Here is an 18173-nt window from a genome sequence, read left to right as displayed (position 1 = left end):
CACTCCTCGAGGAGGTCCCAGGCTAGTGGGGGGTATAATATGAGCTTGTGCAAGGAAGACTGTCCTAAATGTGTTAATGGGGGGTAAACATTAATGGGGATAAACACTAATGGGGAAAGCACCAAGAGATCCAAAGATGAGTGAGAATCAGTCTCAGAAGAGTGATATAATGACTTCCCTTTGAATTATGTGTTATAACTTACAAAGCGCTTAACTTACGTAAAATATGCAGGTATGTCCTTACTCCACAGAGATGGGGAAACTGCTGCTGGGAAGAGTTCAGTGACTTGCCGGAGGCCACCCAGCAATCATGGCTGCCTAAGTACACAGGTACTCACTTTGGAATTTAGCCCTCACCCTTTAGGAATTGAGTTTTGATGTTGTGAAGGTCTTGGTTTAGATCCCAATAGATGTGAGACTTTGGGCAGTTTACTTTACCTCCTTGAGTCTTGTTTTTCTAATCTGCAAGATAGGAATAATGACCTTCATAACCTATATGATGCTTGGTTTATAGTAAAGGATCCATAAGTGTTTGTTGAATGAATGTATGAAATACATGTGTTGGTGGGTGGTCTGAAATGTGAGAGGACTTAAAATTATGCCATTTGGGAGGTGGTAGGAGAAACTGAGGGTGATTCTATCCCTTCCCACTCTTACTTTCTATGATTCCTGTGAGACTTAAGCATTGGCCTCAACCACATTGTTCTAATTTATTGTTTGGAAACCAACAAAAGTGAACCAGCACGGGCTTGGTTAGCTTTCTTATTATATACATCTTTACTGCCTTTTTTCTGATGACCAAGTAATACATCCTCTTTGTAAAAAAATTTAAATTGCAGAAAGATATAATGAGGAGAAATGAAGGTGCAGGCAGGTTTAGGGACTGTAGCCACAAGATGCGGTCAGATTGGGAGGTGGGGATGGGGCACAGGACAGGGAGCAAAAAAAGATTCTTCCTGTTTAAAGGTCTCCTACTGGCCTTGCTATGGTTCCTGGGAGTTCTGTTCAGAGTCTTGCCTCTGGCTATACCATTGAAAGTTCAAGTGCAGCTAAGGGCTGGGGAGACGTGAGAAGATGAGAATTGTCTGGGCTGGGGCTTTCCCTGGAATGCGATGAAGAATGAGGTGGAACCTGTAGAATTTTCTATGGCGTATGAACAGTTGGTTCAGATGCCCATTGCTGATACACCTTGTAGCTGTGTCTTCATCCTCTTTCTCCCTCTTAGCATTCAGTAGAGTCTTTTTTGAAAATTCCCGCTATACACACACACACACACACACACACACAAAGAAACGCAAAATAAAAAGAAAGGAAAAAAGGTGAAGGCATCGTATTTAGTTTTCTATATATAAATTATAATTATGGGATCCTACTACTTCTGTAATTCTGCAACTTATTCTTACTCTTTTTTTTTTAATTTAACAATACCCAGTAGACACTTTTTCTTGCCTATTCATGAAAATCTATTCCAGTCCTTTTACCAAATGAGCTTCTTATGGTTGGAACTATTACCTCCAGTCCAGAGGCCAGCACATGAGAGGACTTACTGGGAGGCCATGTTGGAATAGTCACAGCAGCCACCATATCCTGGCATGAACTAGATGCCAGGCTCTGAACTAAGCTCTTTCACATGTGATTTCATTTGATCCTCACAGCCCCTGAATGAAATAAATACTATTATTATTCACATTTTTCAGATGAGAAACTGAGGTGCAGAGACTTGAAAGCCCAAGGTCACACAACTGGTAAGTAATGGAGCTGAGATTTGAATCCTGATCTGTCCTGTGCCAAAGCTTTTGCTCTGAATGAATGAACAAGTGGCTGATCAGTTCATGGGTCCCAGAGAGAAGGTTCTGTCTTCAGAACCTCCCCCGTATGTCCTGGGTTCTCTCTTCCAAGCGTCTGCAATGCTTGGAATCAGCACATAGCAGGAACTCAGTAAAGGCCCTTTCTTTGCCTGCAGCAATCCTGTGGCCATGCCTTCCTTTCATGGGAAGTTGAATTTTGGAATCTCTTATTCTAGAAATAAGCTGCGATTTGTTAGGGGCTCTTGAGGACCAGCCCAGGCAATTCAGAACAGCCATTTGCCTGTCCCCCCTCGCAGGAAATTAATCAGAACCCCAAAGCCCTTTCCCTCTTCCCACAGGCCAGCACTCTGGAAACACCCAGGGTCTTGCTGCGGTTCTGCTAGAAGACTGCGGAGTCGCCAAGGGCAGTTTAACACAGATCCACCTCTCTGTAAGGAAAACGAGAGGAGAGAGGCACAAGGGAGAACCAGGTCAGCTCTGATGCAAAGGATGAGAACTTGAAGGCGTCCCCAGCCTGGAGGGGTGCTGAGTGACAGAGACACTCTGGGGTATCAGCTGTAACTCTGCAGAATCCACCTGGGGTCTAAAAACTGCAGTTTCTATTCCAATGGCCATGCTCTGCAGGGCCCCTTTCAGTGAGCCTCTTCCTCTCTCAGCACCTCAAAGTCTTCCACTATGAAATGATTAGGTGGATTATCACTAGGGATGCTATCTGGTGTTAGGAACTAGAAATAATATTGATGATAATAATAATAATAATGAAGGGCTTTCCTGGTGGCTCAGTGGTTAAGAATCCACCTGCCAATGTAGGGGACATGGGTTCGGGCCCTGGTCCGGGAAGTTCCCACATGCCATGGAGCAACTAAGCCTGTGTGCCACAACTACTGAGCCTGCGCTCTAGAGCCCGTGAGCCACAACTACTGAGCCCACATGCCATAACTACTGAAGCCCATGCACCTAGAGCCCTTGCTCTGCGGCAAGAGAAGCCACTGCAATGAGAAGCCTGTGTGCCACAAGGAAGAGTAGCCCCTGCTCGCTGCAACTAGAGAAAGCCCGTGCCCAGCAATGAAGACCCAACACAGCCAAAAATAAATAAATAAATAAAATTAAAAAAAAAAAGAATGAAAACAAGAATGACAGGTACATTGTGGAAAACTGTGCCTGGTGCTTTCCACACAGTGTCTTATATAATTTTAAACCGAACACCACAAGGACTGTATTAATATGCCCATTTTACAGATGAGGAGAATGAGGCTCAAAGAGAGCTAGTACGGGCCAGAACACGGGTATATAATCCCAGGGTTTTCTGGCATCAGAACCTGAGCTCCACAAACATGTGTGGGCTCTGACCTCAAGGAAGTAAGGAAGTGCTAAGAAACAAAGGGGAGGTCAGTTTGACACAAGTTAAAATGTGTTCATGCCCACATGAGAGTTAACACAATGCCATGGGTATTAAGAGTAGGGAGAGTAGGGAGAGAGTCAGCTTCTGGCTGGGAGAAACTAGGAAGAGTTGTAAACTGAGAAGAGACAGCAAGGGAAGAGCATGAGCAATGCGCAGATGTGGGAAAGCAGTGGGTGTGCTAGGGGAAGTTTGGATAAACTTTGTGTGTGTGTGTGTGTGTGTGTAAAGGTAGGAAGAGATCACACCAGGCCAGGCATTTGGCCTTTATTCCATAGGCAATAAGGAGCTTACACAAGAGATATCTCAAGAGACCAGCTATGCTGCTGCAGTCAAAGAGGAAGCAGCCCTCAGTGCATCTGTGTCTGACCTTGTGAATGCAACCCTGTGTCAGTATGTGGGAGGGCATCTGAGGGGAGAGTGTCTAGAGCTGTGTTCTGTACCATGCTGGATCTGGGTCTTAGGCTGTCTTCAAAGGACCCCTCTCCCTTCTCTGGGCTCTAGGTACCTTGCACATAGTAGGTCCACAGGAAAATGTCATAGAATTATTGGTGGGCCCTTTGAAATCATCTGGTCATTGCCCCTTGCCATTTTAAAGAAGGCAAAAGGAGGGAACATAGATGGCAAAGGACCCACATGGTCTAGGATCACACATGGAATTAATAGCAGAGCTGGGGACTGGAACCCATGCCTCCTGAGTTCAATCTGAGTTCCTTTTCCACACTTTGCTGAGTAATAGAAATAGTATTTTTTGAGATTACTCCATACTAGACCTTGGGCTAAATACCTTTACATGGATTATCTCATTTAATCCCACAATCCCCTGAGGGTGCCCCTTTTGAAAGCAGGACGTCTTGTCTTCCATTTCGATTTTCCACTGCGCGTAGCACAGGACCTGGGCACCTAGCTAGACAGGCGATAAAAACTTGGAAAAGTCCAGGTCCCGGGAAGGGGGAGAAGACAAAGGAGGCGGGACCGTCTGTCAGCTCCGCCCCCACGAAGACCCCGCCTTCCAGGACGCTGACGTCACCTTCTGGCTCCGCCCCTCATTGTCAGTCTTGGGAGCCGGAGGAGGCGCCGGCCACCGGGAGCCGAGCGCCGGAGCCCTTGGCGGGCGGGAGCGCGGGCCGTAGCCGCCGAGGTGAGGAGTCTGTGGGGAGGTGGCGGGATCGCGGCGCGGGAGGCCGGGCGGGCGAGCGGAGAGAGGAGGGCGCCCGGACGAGGAGGCCTGCCCCGCCAAGGGGTCGGGGCACCCAGTGGTGACCGGGCAGAACCGGCGGGCGCACCCCGGCGAGGGCTGGGGGGTTGTGGAGTTGAGGTGGGGGTAGAGTTTGAGCGGAATTTCGGAGAAGGAGCTCGGAAAGGGAGATCTTTGGAGAGAGACCTTGAGAATTCTTTTGGAGTTGGAGATTTTTCCTTTGAAGGGGGAGGGAAGGTTTTGAGAGACTTCTTGGTGGGAGCGAGAACCTGAGGAGAAATGTTAGGGGCCAAGAGCTGAGCAGAGGAGAGTTTTAGGGTCGAGTTTGGGAGTTGGGGGGTGGGGAGGCGCGCGGGGCCCGGTGGGGGCGGGGAGCGGTGCGGCCGGGCGGGGGGCCGGGACGCCGGGGAGGGGGCTGCGCGGGGCCCGTGGGCACCCGGGGAGGAAGGAAGTGATCTTACAGGAAGAGCCCGGGAGCTCCCGAGGAGGAGGAGGAGGAGGAGAGGTGGAGAAGGAGGAGGAGGAGGGAGGTTTGGGAGCGCTCAGGCTGGCGTGCGGGCCGGGCTGCGGGCCCGGCGGCGGGGACGCGGGATGGGCGAGGAGGGGGTCCCGCCGCGGCCGCCGCAGCTGTCCGCCCGCAGCGCCAGCCCGCGTCCCGGCCGATGCTGGTCTCGCAGCCAGACCGCTGGGCCGGGAAGGAATTCGAGGCATTCGCTTTGTTTAAGTTGCCAGTAGACAGTCCTTAGGACTAATTAATGGTGGAATCTGCTGGGGGACGCGGGCGAGCCGGGCCGGGGCCGCCCCCGCCCGCAGCCGCGGTGAACTTTCCGCAGCGCGAGCGGCCCGCCTCCCTGCGCGCCCCCACCCTTGCCCGGGCGGGGAAAAACCCATGGCTTCCCGGAGCGCTGGAATGAAGTGCGGTTTCTGGGGCCGGTGGCCTCGGGCTGCGAGGGCTGCTGAAGGGAACCCGGCGTCCCGGAGCGGCCGGGCTGGGGGTTCGGAGCCCGCTGTAGAGCTCCCTGGGGTACCTGCGGTTTCTGTTAATAACCTTGGAGGAGGCTCTGCGAGCCGAGAAAGACCATCTTGCTTTGGAGCATCTGTTTCTTCGTCGCGTCAGCCCCTTTCCTAACACTGCAGAGCTTGTTGTGGCTTGTTTCGGAAATGCCGAGACCAGTGCTCACACTTGAGGGTGGGAGAGGGGAAGAGAATAGGCAGCCCCCACTTCAAAAAAAAAAAAAATCCCTGCAGTGTGATCTCCGTAAAGCCCGAGAGACTGCAGATTTCTCCGTCGCACCTTCACTGACTTGGATGACCTTGGGAAAGGAATTGTGCTTCTAGTGTTTAATCTGTCCATTAAGGAGAAAATACTCTCTGAACCTGCCTGCCTTTTGGGGGTATTTTGAGAGGTGGGGTTTGTTCAGGGCGTTTTACGGACTGCTGCAGTTCTGGCCTAAGGAGTTGGACTGGTGTCAGAGCCGGGGGAATTCAGATCACCTATTAAGATTTTACTACCTAAGGTTAGGGAGGGAGGTGTTTGGATTTTAGGGGGATGTTTCCCTTCGGAGAATCTGTACGGTGTGTTCCAGACGGCTTTCTGTTACTTTGCGTGCAGCTTTGGCGGCATTCATGTGGTTAAATTGAATAACCCCCATAGAAAAAAATTCTTTTCTTGTTAGAAATAATTGTTTTGCTCAGAATTCCCCTTGGGGCAGATGAAGGTTTTGCTCAATTTACTCAGAAGAATTTTCCAGGTTTCTAAAATTAAATCACTTCTAAACATAGTAACTGAAGTTTGAAAAACTGGAAACGGTGGGATGGGAAGGGAGTTGATCTAGAGTGATGAACAAGGAGCAAATACAGGTTCATTGTTGTCCTGTGATTACTAATAGGGATTGTGAATTAGCCTTGATTAATAGATATTTTCTTACTCTTACATAATTTAAGACCAAGAAAGGGAACTAATATTGTTGAGTTGCCTACTCTGTGCCCAGTAATTGTGCTACATGGTATAGATCTCATATAGTCTTCACAACAATGCTGTGAGGTGGTAGTTGGCATCCCTGTTTCACAGATGAGCAAACTGAGGGTGACTTTCCTAAGTGTATGCATACAACTAGTAAGAAGTGGAGCTGGAATTCAAACCGAAGTCTGTTTCTAAGATCCACTCTGCATAGTGGGTTGGGAGCCAGGAGGCCTAGTTTCCAGGCCTTTGACTCAGCCACTGGGTCACTGTGGTTGCTAAAATGAGTCAATTAAGTCTGTTCCCCAATAATATTACCTTTTCTTCCAGCAATGTTATCAGTAAGCTTTTGAGATATTCTAATTTTTTTGATAGAAAGACAAACATATAAGGCTGTGGTAGAGGTATGTTCTGTATGCTTAGGTGCTTAATTTTTTTCTTAAGTTGGAAGCATTTGTATTACAATAAAGAGCATAGAATTCATTTATGTAATGGAAGATGACGGATAGCCAGTGGTCCTTCTGCTGTAGAGGGCATCATTAAGGAGACATTCATAATCAGAAATGGAACCATTTTTCATGGAACATGGCTTTTTGGGACAGTGTTAGTTTATGAGTAGAGCACACACATTTCATACAGGTAGGACCCAAGTAGTCAAGCTGAAAGATTTGGTATAAACTTTGATGCACATGATAGATGCTCAGTAAATATTGCTGGATGAATGAATGCATGCATTCTCTTTAAAAAAATCAGCTTTATTGAGGTATAATTTACATACTATAAGATTCACCAACCTGAAGTGTACAGTTTAATGAGGTTTGACAAATGCATACATTTGTGTGATCACCACAAATGCTCTCATTTGTTTAAACTGTGTGTTACCTCTTAGGTGTTGGTTAGCAGAGTGATCGTTGGGAATGTTGTGAAGTTTCTATGTTCAGAATCAATACTGGTGAGATCAGAGTGAATACTAGAAAGTCAGTGTGCCAACTTTGTAGGAAACAGGGAAACCTTAGGTATCTAATGGTGAGGTGCATGAGAAGAGTAAGAGAGGTAGAGATGAGGACACTTGTCAGATCAGCAGAAAGATAAATTCGTGAGGAACCGGGTTTTCATTACTTTTTAGGATAGGGGATACACTGTGGGGAAAATAAAAATTACCCAAAGATTTATTAACAACTTGAATTTCTATTTTTGTTTCTTTTTTGAAATAGTAGCTCTTGAGATATAAAACTTAACATCTTTGGGGCTTTCCTGGTGGCGCAGTGGTTGAGAGTCCGCCTGCCGATGCAGGGGACATGGGTTCGAGCCCAGGTCCGGGAGGATCCCACATGCCGCGGAGCGGCTGGGCCCGTGAGCCATGGCCGCTGAGCATGCGCGTCTAGAGCCTGTGCTCCGCAACGGGAGAGGCCACAACAGTGAGAGGCCCGCGCGTACCGCAAAAAAACAAAAAAAAAAACTTAACATCTTTGGCTATACTTAAGAAGTGCTTTACACAATATGGTTGTTCAAATAATTCTTAAGGGTGGGGATGCTATAAAATGATTAAAGGCCTTGCCCTTCCACCTATGACAGAATATCCTTAGTGTTAATCTCTAACTTGTTTTAGCTAATATTGCACAAAGGGAATACATTAGGTAGGAATTGTGTCTTGCTGGGAAAACATAGATTATTTTTTCCTTCTCATAATTTCTGAAGTCACTGAACCTGTCCCAATCTGCTTCAGCTCAAGTCCCTGTCTTAGAAAATGCTTGAAACTACTGTATCTGACCTGCTAGAAGAAACCCTAGTTTTATCTTTGACTCCTCGTTTTTCTTTTTTTTTTCTTTTTTTTGGCCGTGCCACGCGGCATGCAGGATCTTAGTTCCCCAATCAGGGACCAAAACCTGTGCCCCCTGCAATAGAAGCTCAGAGTCTTAACCACTGGACTGCCAGGGAAGTCCCTTTCTCGTTTTTCTTTATTCATTCTATTTTTATTGTTGACTCCTACATAATCCTCTTCTCCCATTTATGAATCTTGAGAATGGAAACCCATCAACCATTGGCCCTCCATTTACCATTAGGAAATGATAATTAAATTAAAATACCAGTCTACCAATTCAACATTTTGGGTGGTGATAGAGAGAAAATAACAACTATGAGGTAGTCATTATCCTCTTTATACATGAGGGAGCTGGGCTCAGAGCAGTTACTGTCGGAGCTGTGAGGGGCAGACCATTGGTTTCAGCTCAGATGTGATTGATGCTCAAGTGTAGGATCTTTGTGTTTCATTACACTGCTGTATTGGAGTTGGGGTGGCAAGGGAAGAGCTTGAAAATACCATATTAAAATATAAGCTAAAAGATAACGAGCATGGCTCACCTTTTTAGGCATTGCTGTTTTCATCTATTCCTTTTTTAATTTCTAGAGATACCGTCTCACATTCAAAGGAATTTATAGCTCATCCTTTATTGTATAACTCCCTTTCTAGACCCAGCATTTATTCTTTATAAACATGGTACTTTATATTCACTGGCTGCTTGACTTATTTTATGAAAAAGCTCCTCCTGTTTTATATGGATCTGAAAGCTTCCACCAGGTTAATATGTCAATCAAGTCCTTCCATATTTGCATGTGCTCCTCTGTTCCCATTTTATCTGGACAGACTAATATTTTTAAAACATATGTTACTAAAAACTTGCAAAAAATTTAAAAAATTATTACAACTTTTAATTGAAGTATATACTATTTATATGTAGAAAAGTACACATAAGTGTACAACTTGATGATTTTTTTCACAAACTGAATATACGCATGTAACTAGCACCCAGATCAAGAAGCAGCATTGCGAGGACCTAGAAGCCCCTGTTGAGTTCCCTTCGGGTTCTCGCTGCCTTTCCACCCACCCAGGGTAATCACCATCCTGACTTCTAACAGCATAGATCAGTTTTTGTACTTCTGTAAAAATGTTTGTAAAACATTTTTACAAAAGTACAAAACATTGTAAAAACAATGTTTTTACAAACAGTTTTTGTACTTTTGTAAAAATGGAATCATACAGTATATACTCTTGGGTCTGGCTCCTTTTATTCAACAGTATGTGAGTACGCAGAAACTTTTAATGGTTATCTTTGGGGCTTGGAATAAAATTAAAACTCTATCTTGGCCTATAATGCCTTGTATAACCTGGCCTGTATGTACCAATGTCATCTTATGTTAGTTTCACGGTCCATTATGCTTCAGTCACCCTACCTGCTTATTTTTAAACACAAGTTCTTTCCTACCTCAGGGCCTTTGTACATGTGGCTCTCTCTTTCTTGAATACTCTCTCCCCTGCTCTTTGGCTTCCTCCTCAAAGCTTCAGCTTATGATTCAGAGATACTTTCCCTCATCACTTTTTTTTTTTTTTTTTAAATAAATTTATTTATTTATTTTTGGCCGCATTGGGTCTTTGTTGCTGAGCGTAGGCTTTCTCTAGTTGCTACTCTTTGTTGTGGTGCATGGGCTTCTCATTGCGGTGGCTTCTCTTGTTGTGGAGCACGGGCTCTAGGCGCGCAGGCTTCAGTAGTTGTGGCGCACGGGCTTCAGTAGTTGTGGCGCACGGGCTAGCGGCATGTGGGATCTTTCCAGACCAGGGATCGAAGCCGTGTCCCCTGCATTGGCAGGCGGATTCTTAACCACTGTGCCACCAGGGAAGTCCCTTTCCCTCATCATTTTATCTAGCTAATCCTTTCCTGTTATTTCCTATTACTGGCATCTGTTAACTCCCTTTATAACACCTATTACAATTATAATGATATATCTGCTTGCCTGATTATTATCTGTCTTCCCAACTAGACTTCATGGGAACAGGGAACTCATCTGCTTTGTTCACCAGTGTATACCTAGTACCTAACACAGTGAATGACATGTAGTAGGTATTTAATAAATATTTAATGACCACATTCCCAATTCAGCACCTTTATTTCCATTATCTTCTGTCCTTTTCTTCTCTTATGCTGTTTAATTATTTCATTTTTTTCCATCCTTCAAGACTAAGCTCAATTCCCCATCTTTGAAGTCTGTCCTGACTTTGCAATAGTAAGTCTCTCTTCTCTAAAATTTTGTGACATTTATTACCAATATGCCTCACGTTCTTGGTTAAGTCACACTAGCAGGTATCTTATGTCCTTAGTTGGGTCAGAAGCTTCTCACTTTCTCAAAAATCTTGCGGCTTGTTACGCTAGTACCCTTCATGTTCTTGATTAACTTTATTAGCTTGTATCTTAATTACCTAATTTTATCAGAAGCTTTTGGATTAGAAGCTAAGTTTGTCTTGGCTGGTACTCCCCTCAGTTCCTTTCGCTGAGCTTTGCACATAGTAGGCTCTCGGTACAGTTTTAAATGATTGATCATAATGATGCTTATGTAAGTAATAATTTAATTTCTCAGGCTTATTAACATTTTAATTAGAATTCTGCTTAGTGTTTTCTCTAATCAAAAGGCTGAGAGTGCCCCGACTGCTTCAGGTGCTTAGGGTGTGAAAGTACAGGAGTCTAGACCTGCTGCAGATACTTCTGGAATCTGTCACTGGAAAAGAACTATGCACAGTTTCTTCTTGGAATGACGCTTAATCAAATGTTTGTCTAATGCTCTCAGATTGGAGCTATTAACTGACATGAGATACTAGGTACTACCTCATTTGAATTACTCTGTTGAGTAACATTTTATTTTTGATATCAACAATGAAAAATTTAAGCCAGTTAAATCTGCTTCAAGCTACCTTCTCTGACTTGCCAATAAGCTCTCTCAGTAGTTATTTTTTCTCTTTTATTAATGGTAGAAGAATGTATGTACTAATTTCGTATGTACTTACTTTGAGCCAATTTAAGTGCAAATTTGAATTAGTAGTAACTGGGATGGTTTAACTTAATATACATGTAACACAATTGAGTGATAAATGTAAACCCATTTTTTAAGAGATGCGTACTGTGTATTTTAAGTTTCTTTTTTTTGGCCATGTGGATTGTGGGATCTTAGTTCCCTGACCAGGGATCACACCCGCGTCCCCTGCATTGGAAGGCGGATTCTTTACCACTGGACCACCAGGGAAGTTCCATGACTGCTTTTTAAAAACAAATATTAGAAGTTTACAAAATGAGTAGTCATATATTTATTTTAGTGAGATTTCCAAACTGAAATATTTGGTATACTACTTTTGAACTTGTCTGTAGAGCGTATTTCATGTTCTTAATCCTGATAAGTGTTCATTTGGGGGGAGTTATATTTAACTTTTGGAGATAAGTCTGTGAATGAAGTGAGTAATCAACATTGTTTTTAGTCATAAATGAGATGTAATTCTAAAAGGTGGAGACTAGGATTTTTTTGTGTATGAGGCTTGTCTTTGAGACTGTTACAAATGGAGTTTCAAAAAGGTTTTGAGCCTTGGTGGCATTGTTGAAAGTGAGTCTTGCTTCCCAAGATGACTTGAATAACAGCACTCATTTTGAACCTCTATAAATAAAAATAATTGCTTGACTATAACTTGTTTAACTTGTATTATGATTGAATTGAAATTCTCTCTAATAAAGCTTTATCTTGTATTAATATCAACATGGTTTTATTTGTAGCCTTTTAAAAATTCGTCCTTTTTTTTGTCTAAAAAAGAAAATTTTTAAAAAGGGGGAGAAAGGAACATTTTTAGTTTGCTGAGAGGCATATCTGTATGGGAACAGATTTGAAGTTAATTACAGTTAAAAGGTATTTTCCTTTCCCACTTACCAAGGCATTATTTGTATAGGTTTTCTGTAGAGGCTAAAGAGTTTAGATAGAAAAATGACAGTATTTTCCTGTTTCTAAGTGTAAAATCGCTGCTTTTATCCAGTTTCAAGGATTTAACTGGAAAAGTTAAATGCCAGACAAGGTAGTAGAAGTAATTTTTTGGCTCTTTAAATCCTGAAGCAGCTTTATCATAAATGTGCTGTCTTTCTAATTACCTGGGGTAATTTATCTGGTTTAGGCCATCTGAGTGATTTATATCTAACATCAGTGAATAAACAGCTCATTTAAGTCTTATATCAGTTCTTGAAAATTCTTCTAAGGATTCTTTCTTATTGAGGACTAATAATAAAACCTAACATTTATTGACTACGTGCCAGCCACTGTACTTAAGTGCTTTTTATGTCTTTATTTAATCTTTCTCTTAACAACCTTTTGGGGTAGATACTGTTAATTATCCCCATTTAACAGATGAAAAATCCTTAAGATATGAGCTCAGTTTGCCCACAGTCAACACAATTGGTGAATGCCAAGCTAGGACTTGACTCTGAGCTTATTCTTGAAAATTACATTGCTCGAACCAGAACACAAAATGATTTTATGAACTGTGTGCATTTAAGGTCATTATTCCTTGAGTAAATGAGGTCAACATTGGCTTATGTTTCTTAGGATAGAAAGAATACCATTTTTAGGTCATGATAAATTTAAAGATATAGTAAATGTCTTTAAAATGGAATAGTGTTACAGAATACACAGAAGCTGATTGAGCATAGAAGATATTACAAATGTAGTTACGCTGTTTGTGTAACAAAGTAATGGTCCCTGGTAGGTTTATATCAGGAATACCAGTTTTTTTTTTTTTTTTTAAAGCTTCAAGTGAGCTTTATTAGGGAGCGCTCCCGGGCGAGGTCCACTGGTCTGAGAGAAAGGGAGCCAGAGAAGTCGCCAGGAATACCAGTTTTAATGCTTTTTGCCACAGCTGTACTGGAGTGCAATATGATATAGTCTTAATATAATTTGATAAAATTATATACTTCCCAACATAAGCTAAATTTTTTTTGGTAGGAACCTTGAGGACTGGTGATTATGTTAGACTTTTGTTTTAAGACTAGATCCCAAGACAGTTTGAAAGAGACTAGCAGGATCTTAAAGTAGCATGATGGAAAACTAGGTGGGTGGGTAGTGAGGCAGTTAATGGAACAGGGAGAAATAATAAGGTAACTGAGGGATAAAATTTCAGATCATAAAGAGAGGCAAGAGGAGTGGGATTTGAGCAGAAATATTAGAAGGTAGTGGTTGTTCACTAAATAGCTACAATCCACAGGGATGCAGAGAATCTTTAGGGAAGAGGAGTGGAGAGGAGACAAACACAGGTTTTAGTTACATTTTTGGTCAGTTTCACATCAAATTTAAAAGCCAGGAATTTGGGGACTTCCCTGGTGGCCCAGTGGTTAAGAATCCGCCTGCTAATGTAGGGGACACAGGTTTGATCCCTGGTGGGGGAAGATCCCACATGCCGTGGGGGGACTAAACCCATGCACCACAACTACTGAGCCTGCACTCTAGAGCCTGCAAGTCACAACTACTGAGCCCACGTGCTGCAACTACTGAAGCCCGCATGCCCTAGAGCCTGTGTGCCGCAACTACTGAGCCTGGGCGCCTAGAGCTCGTGCTCTGCAACAAGAGAAGCCACTGCAATGAGAGAACCCTGTGCACCGCAATGAGGAGTAGGCCCCTACTTGCTGCAACTAGAGAAAGCCTGCATGCAGCAACGAAGACCCAATGCCGCCAAAAGTAAATACAATTAAAACAAACAAACAAACCCTGTAGGGCTTCCTCGGTGGCACAGTGGTTAAGAATCCTCCTGCCAAAGCACGGGACACGGGTTCAAGCCCTGGTCCGGGGAGATCCCACATGCCACAGAGCAACTGAGCCTGTGCGCCACAACTGCTGAGCCTGCTCTGTAGAGCCCGTGAGCCACAACTACTGAAGCCTGCGCACCTAGAGATCGTGCTCCGCAACAGGAGAAACCACCACAATAAGAAGCCTGCACTGCAATGAAGAGTAGCCCCCACTCGCCGCAGCTAGAGAAAGCCCGAGCGTGGCAACGAAGACCCAATGCAGCAAAAATAAATAAATAAAACAAATAAATTTATTAAAAAAAAAACCCTCTAAAAAAAAAAAAAATCAGGAGGGCTTCCCTGGTGGCTCAGTGGTTGAGAATCTGCCTGCTAATGCAGGGGACACGGGTTCGAGCCCTGGTCTGGGAGGATCCCACATGCCACTGAGCAACTGGGCCCGTGAACCACAACTACTGAGCCTGCGCGTCTGGAGCCTGTGCTCCGCAACAGGAGAGGCCGCGATGGTGAGAGGCCCGCGCACTGCAGTGAAGAGTGGCCCCCACTTGCCACAACTGGAGAAAGCCCTCGCACGGAAACGAAGACCCAACACAGTAAAAATAAATAAATAAATTAATAAACACCTACCCCCAACATCTTCTAAAAAAAAAAGCAGGAATTTTGTTAATTTTTTTCAGTTTACAGTACTTGTTATATATTTGATCCAGGCCTAATTAATATGGAGAAAAGAAAAAGGCAAAAGAAGTGCAGTATATAGCCCTTGTTCTTAAAGAATTTAAAATTCTCAATGGGGAGACAGTACCTAGATTTTAAAATAGTTCCATAACAGTCTTGGGCCATATATAAATGCCAAAATGGGGGATGTAGACTTGTGGTTCCAGAGTTTGGGTTTCATAAAACCAGTCATATTTCAAAAGAGGTTTTTGTTTTCCAAGTAAGGACATGAAAACGAAAAACAGTCTTTTCATCTAATACCACCATTTTGTAAAAGATGGAACATTTTATTTATTTTTATTTTTTTTAAATTGGGGTATATTTGTTTCACAATGTTGTGTTAGTTTCTACCATACAGCAAAGTGGAGTTCCCTGTGGTATACAGCAGGTTCTCAAGAGCTATCTATTTTATACATATTAATTAGTGTATGTATGTCAATCCTAATCTCCCAGTTCTTCCCACCCCCCCTTTCCCCCCTTGGTGTCCATACGTTTGTTCTCTATGTCTTTGTGTCTATTTCTGCCTTGCAACAGGTTCATGTGTACCATTTTTCTAGACTCCACATATATGTGTTAACATATGATGCTTGTTTTTCTCTTTCTGACTTACTTCGCTCTGTATGACAGTCTCTAGGTCCATCCATGTCTCTACAAATGACCCAGTTTCATTCCTTTTTATGGCTGAGTAATATTCCATTGTTTATATGTACCACATCTTCTTTATCCATTCGCCTGTTGATGAACACCTAGGTTGCTTCCATGACCTGGCTATTGTAAATAGTGCTACAATGAACATTGGGGTGCATGTGTCTTTTTGAATTATGGTTTTCTCAGGGTATATGCCCAGCAGTGGGATTGCTGAGTCATATGGTAATTCTATTTTTAGTTTTTTTTTTTTTGCGGTACGCGGGCCTCTCACTGTTGTGGCCTGTCCTGTTGCGGAGCACAGGCTCCGGACGCGCAGGCTTGGCGGCCATGGCTCACGGGCCCAGCCGCTCCACAGCATGTGGGATCCTCCTGGACCGGGGCACGAACCCATGTCCCCTGCATCAGCAGGCAGACTCTCAACCACTGCGCCACCATGGAAGCTCCTATTTTTAGTTTTTTAAGGAACCTCCATACTGTTCTCCATAGTGGCTCTATCAATTTACATTCCCACCAACAGTGCAAGAGGGTTAAAGATGGAACATTTTAAAACAGAGAAATGAAAGGGCATCATCTCAGATGAAAGGAGTTTTTTATACTGAATAATTCAGCCTTACGAAAAGTTTACTTAAGTTTTTTTTGTGTGTGTGAAAATGCCATTGAATCTATGGTACAATGGTGACTGCTCTAGGAGGTCTGTTGTTATGCTGTTAATTTATGTTAAAATGACAGATAATAGTTTACTGGGATTAGTCTGGGCTGAAGTGACCTGTGAGGGCTTCATGGAGGCAGTTAGACTAGAGTTTACAGTGATGGATGGATAGGATTTGAATAGGTGGAAAGGAAGGGGATAGTTTTCCAGGCCCGGGCAGAGCAAGAGAAAAGATACTGCGATTGGAACAAACTTGTATTATTGATTGGACCTGAGAATACTTGTCTGATCCTATAATAGAGTTAGATTATGGACTAGGAGGAGATAAGATCAGTGAGGTAATGCTCAGTCAGATTATGAACAGTCTTGAAAGTTATACAGAGGAATTTGGACTTGATCTTGCCAACATTTGGGAATCATTGAAGGATTATAAGTAGGGACATGACTTGATAAACTTGGAACTTGTAGAGTGATTAATCAGGAGATATTATGTAGATTATTAGAAAGGAGGCCAGTTAAGAATTGTCATAGAGGGGGCTTCCTTGGTGGCGCAGTGGTTAAGAATCCTCCTGCCAGTGCAGTGGACATGAGTTTGAGCCCTGGTCCGGGAAGATAACACATGCCGCAGAGCAGCTAAGCCCGTGCGCCACAACTACAGAGCCTGTGCTCTAGAGCCTGTGAGCCACAACTACTGGGCCCGCGTGCTGCAACTACTGAAGCCTGCGCGCCTAGAGCCTGTGCTCCGCAACAAGAGAAGCCACCACAGTGAGAAGCCTGCGCACCACGACGAAGCATAGCCCCCGCTCGCTGCAACTAGAGAAAGCCCACGTGGAGCAAAGACCCAATGCAGCCAAAAAAAAAAAAATAGAATTGTAGAAATTCAGGTGTGAACACTATTGAGACCTGAATTTAGGGAGAAAAAAAAAAAAAAGAGGGATATGTTGGAGAGAAGATTTGAAGAAGGAAGAGATAGGACTTAATGATGATGTAGAGAAAGAAAGAAATGATAACTCTAAGATTATAGGATTGGTAAAACTGAGGAGCATTTGTGATATTAGTTAACTGAAGTTGGGAAAAGGAGAAAGACATAGGCTTTTGCCTTGAATTCTCTGCTAACTACTTTACATCCATGTGATTTTACAATTCCATTTATTTGAGATATGTTGAGAGTCTCTAATGTTGCCCTGGGATTGAATTGGAAGTTAAAAGATTTCCTCTATTTTGGAAGTAGTGCTTATTTGGAGAAAAAAAAAAAAAGTATGTTTCAAACCACTAAGTTCTTAGTTATGGAAATTATACCCCAATAAAAAACATCATCATTAGTTAGATTATCAAGTGAAACAGAATTTTTGGAATGCTTTTTTTACTTTAGGTTTTTTAAAACAGAATTTGTCCTGTGTAAATTAACAGCAGTGTAGCAATAAACTGGTTCGCCTTGGATGGCTTAGTTTATAATATTAGTTAAAATAGTCTTTGAATTTCTGTTATTGCAGCATGTTTTAGTAGAATATATTACCTGCCATTTCTTTAGCATCTGCTCTGTATCAGATACCTGATGTCTGTTAACTCTTTAATCTTGACAACTACTTCATGAAATAGGTACTATTATTCCTACTTTATAGATGAGGAAACTGAAGCTCATAGGGGCTTAAGAAATATCCCTGGGGGACTGGTAGAGTTAGGACTCTAGAGTACCGTGACACAAAACTTGTCTTCTTTATACTATTCTGTTTTTGGGTTAGACCTCATAAGAATAGGGGTGAAGTGTGGGTCAGTTGAGATAATTGATTAGGCAGTAATTCAAATCAGTGAAGTGCTACCCAAATTTAACTGGTGTTATCTATCCTTTTCCATCCTGTCTGGGTAGGTGGGGGTGGGATGGAGTCAGCTTAAAAGACCAAATAGGATCTGTAGCCCTAGTTCTAGTCAATTACATTCACTTATGTTTTGGATAATGTCTCTCTTATCCTTTTGTAGAGCTCTCAGCAAATCCTTATTAAAAACAAATGTTTGATTCGGAAAACAAAAAAATCCCCAATTTTGACACAGTTCAGCTAATTGCTAATCTTGGCAAATGAAATTAAAGGAAGTTTCAGGGTCCAGCTTCTGGGAAAGTGGGACTGAAGATCATTCTACTTGAAACTGTAGCTAGTACTGGAGACTCACTGTCAATGATACTTGGCAAGTTTTTGGTCTGTTCCT

General features: G+C 43.1%; 1 protein-coding gene and 1 long non-coding RNA gene across 4 annotated transcripts in view; both read left to right on the top strand.

The window, feature by feature from the left end:
- The first annotated feature begins 250 nt into the window (after positions 1–250).
- On the top strand, positions 251–2553 carry LOC116744431. Its single transcript, XR_004347037.1, has 3 exons — positions 251–330; positions 1698–1745; positions 2147–2553. It is a non-coding gene; the product is annotated as an uncharacterized LOC116744431 (long non-coding RNA).
- A 1696-nt stretch (positions 2554–4249) lies between these two features.
- LUZP1 (leucine zipper protein 1) overlaps positions 4250–18173 on the top strand; it is an 81158-nt gene continuing 67234 nt past the window's right edge. Inside the window, exon 1 of one of the 3 annotated variants that reach the window (XM_032621359.1) lies at positions 4250–4348. The gene's annotated coding sequence lies outside the window, so the exon portion shown is untranslated. The remainder of the gene's footprint in view (positions 4349–18173) is intronic. The other 2 variants (XM_032621340.1, XM_032621349.1) reach the window with 2 other exon arrangements.

This window comes from Phocoena sinus, chromosome 1 (assembly GCF_008692025.1).
Source record: "Phocoena sinus isolate mPhoSin1 chromosome 1, mPhoSin1.pri, whole genome shotgun sequence".
NCBI lineage: Eukaryota > Metazoa > Chordata > Mammalia > Artiodactyla > Phocoenidae > Phocoena > Phocoena sinus.
The sequence above is the reverse complement of the archived record's forward strand: the minus strand, read 5'-3'. Positions and strand labels throughout refer to the sequence as shown.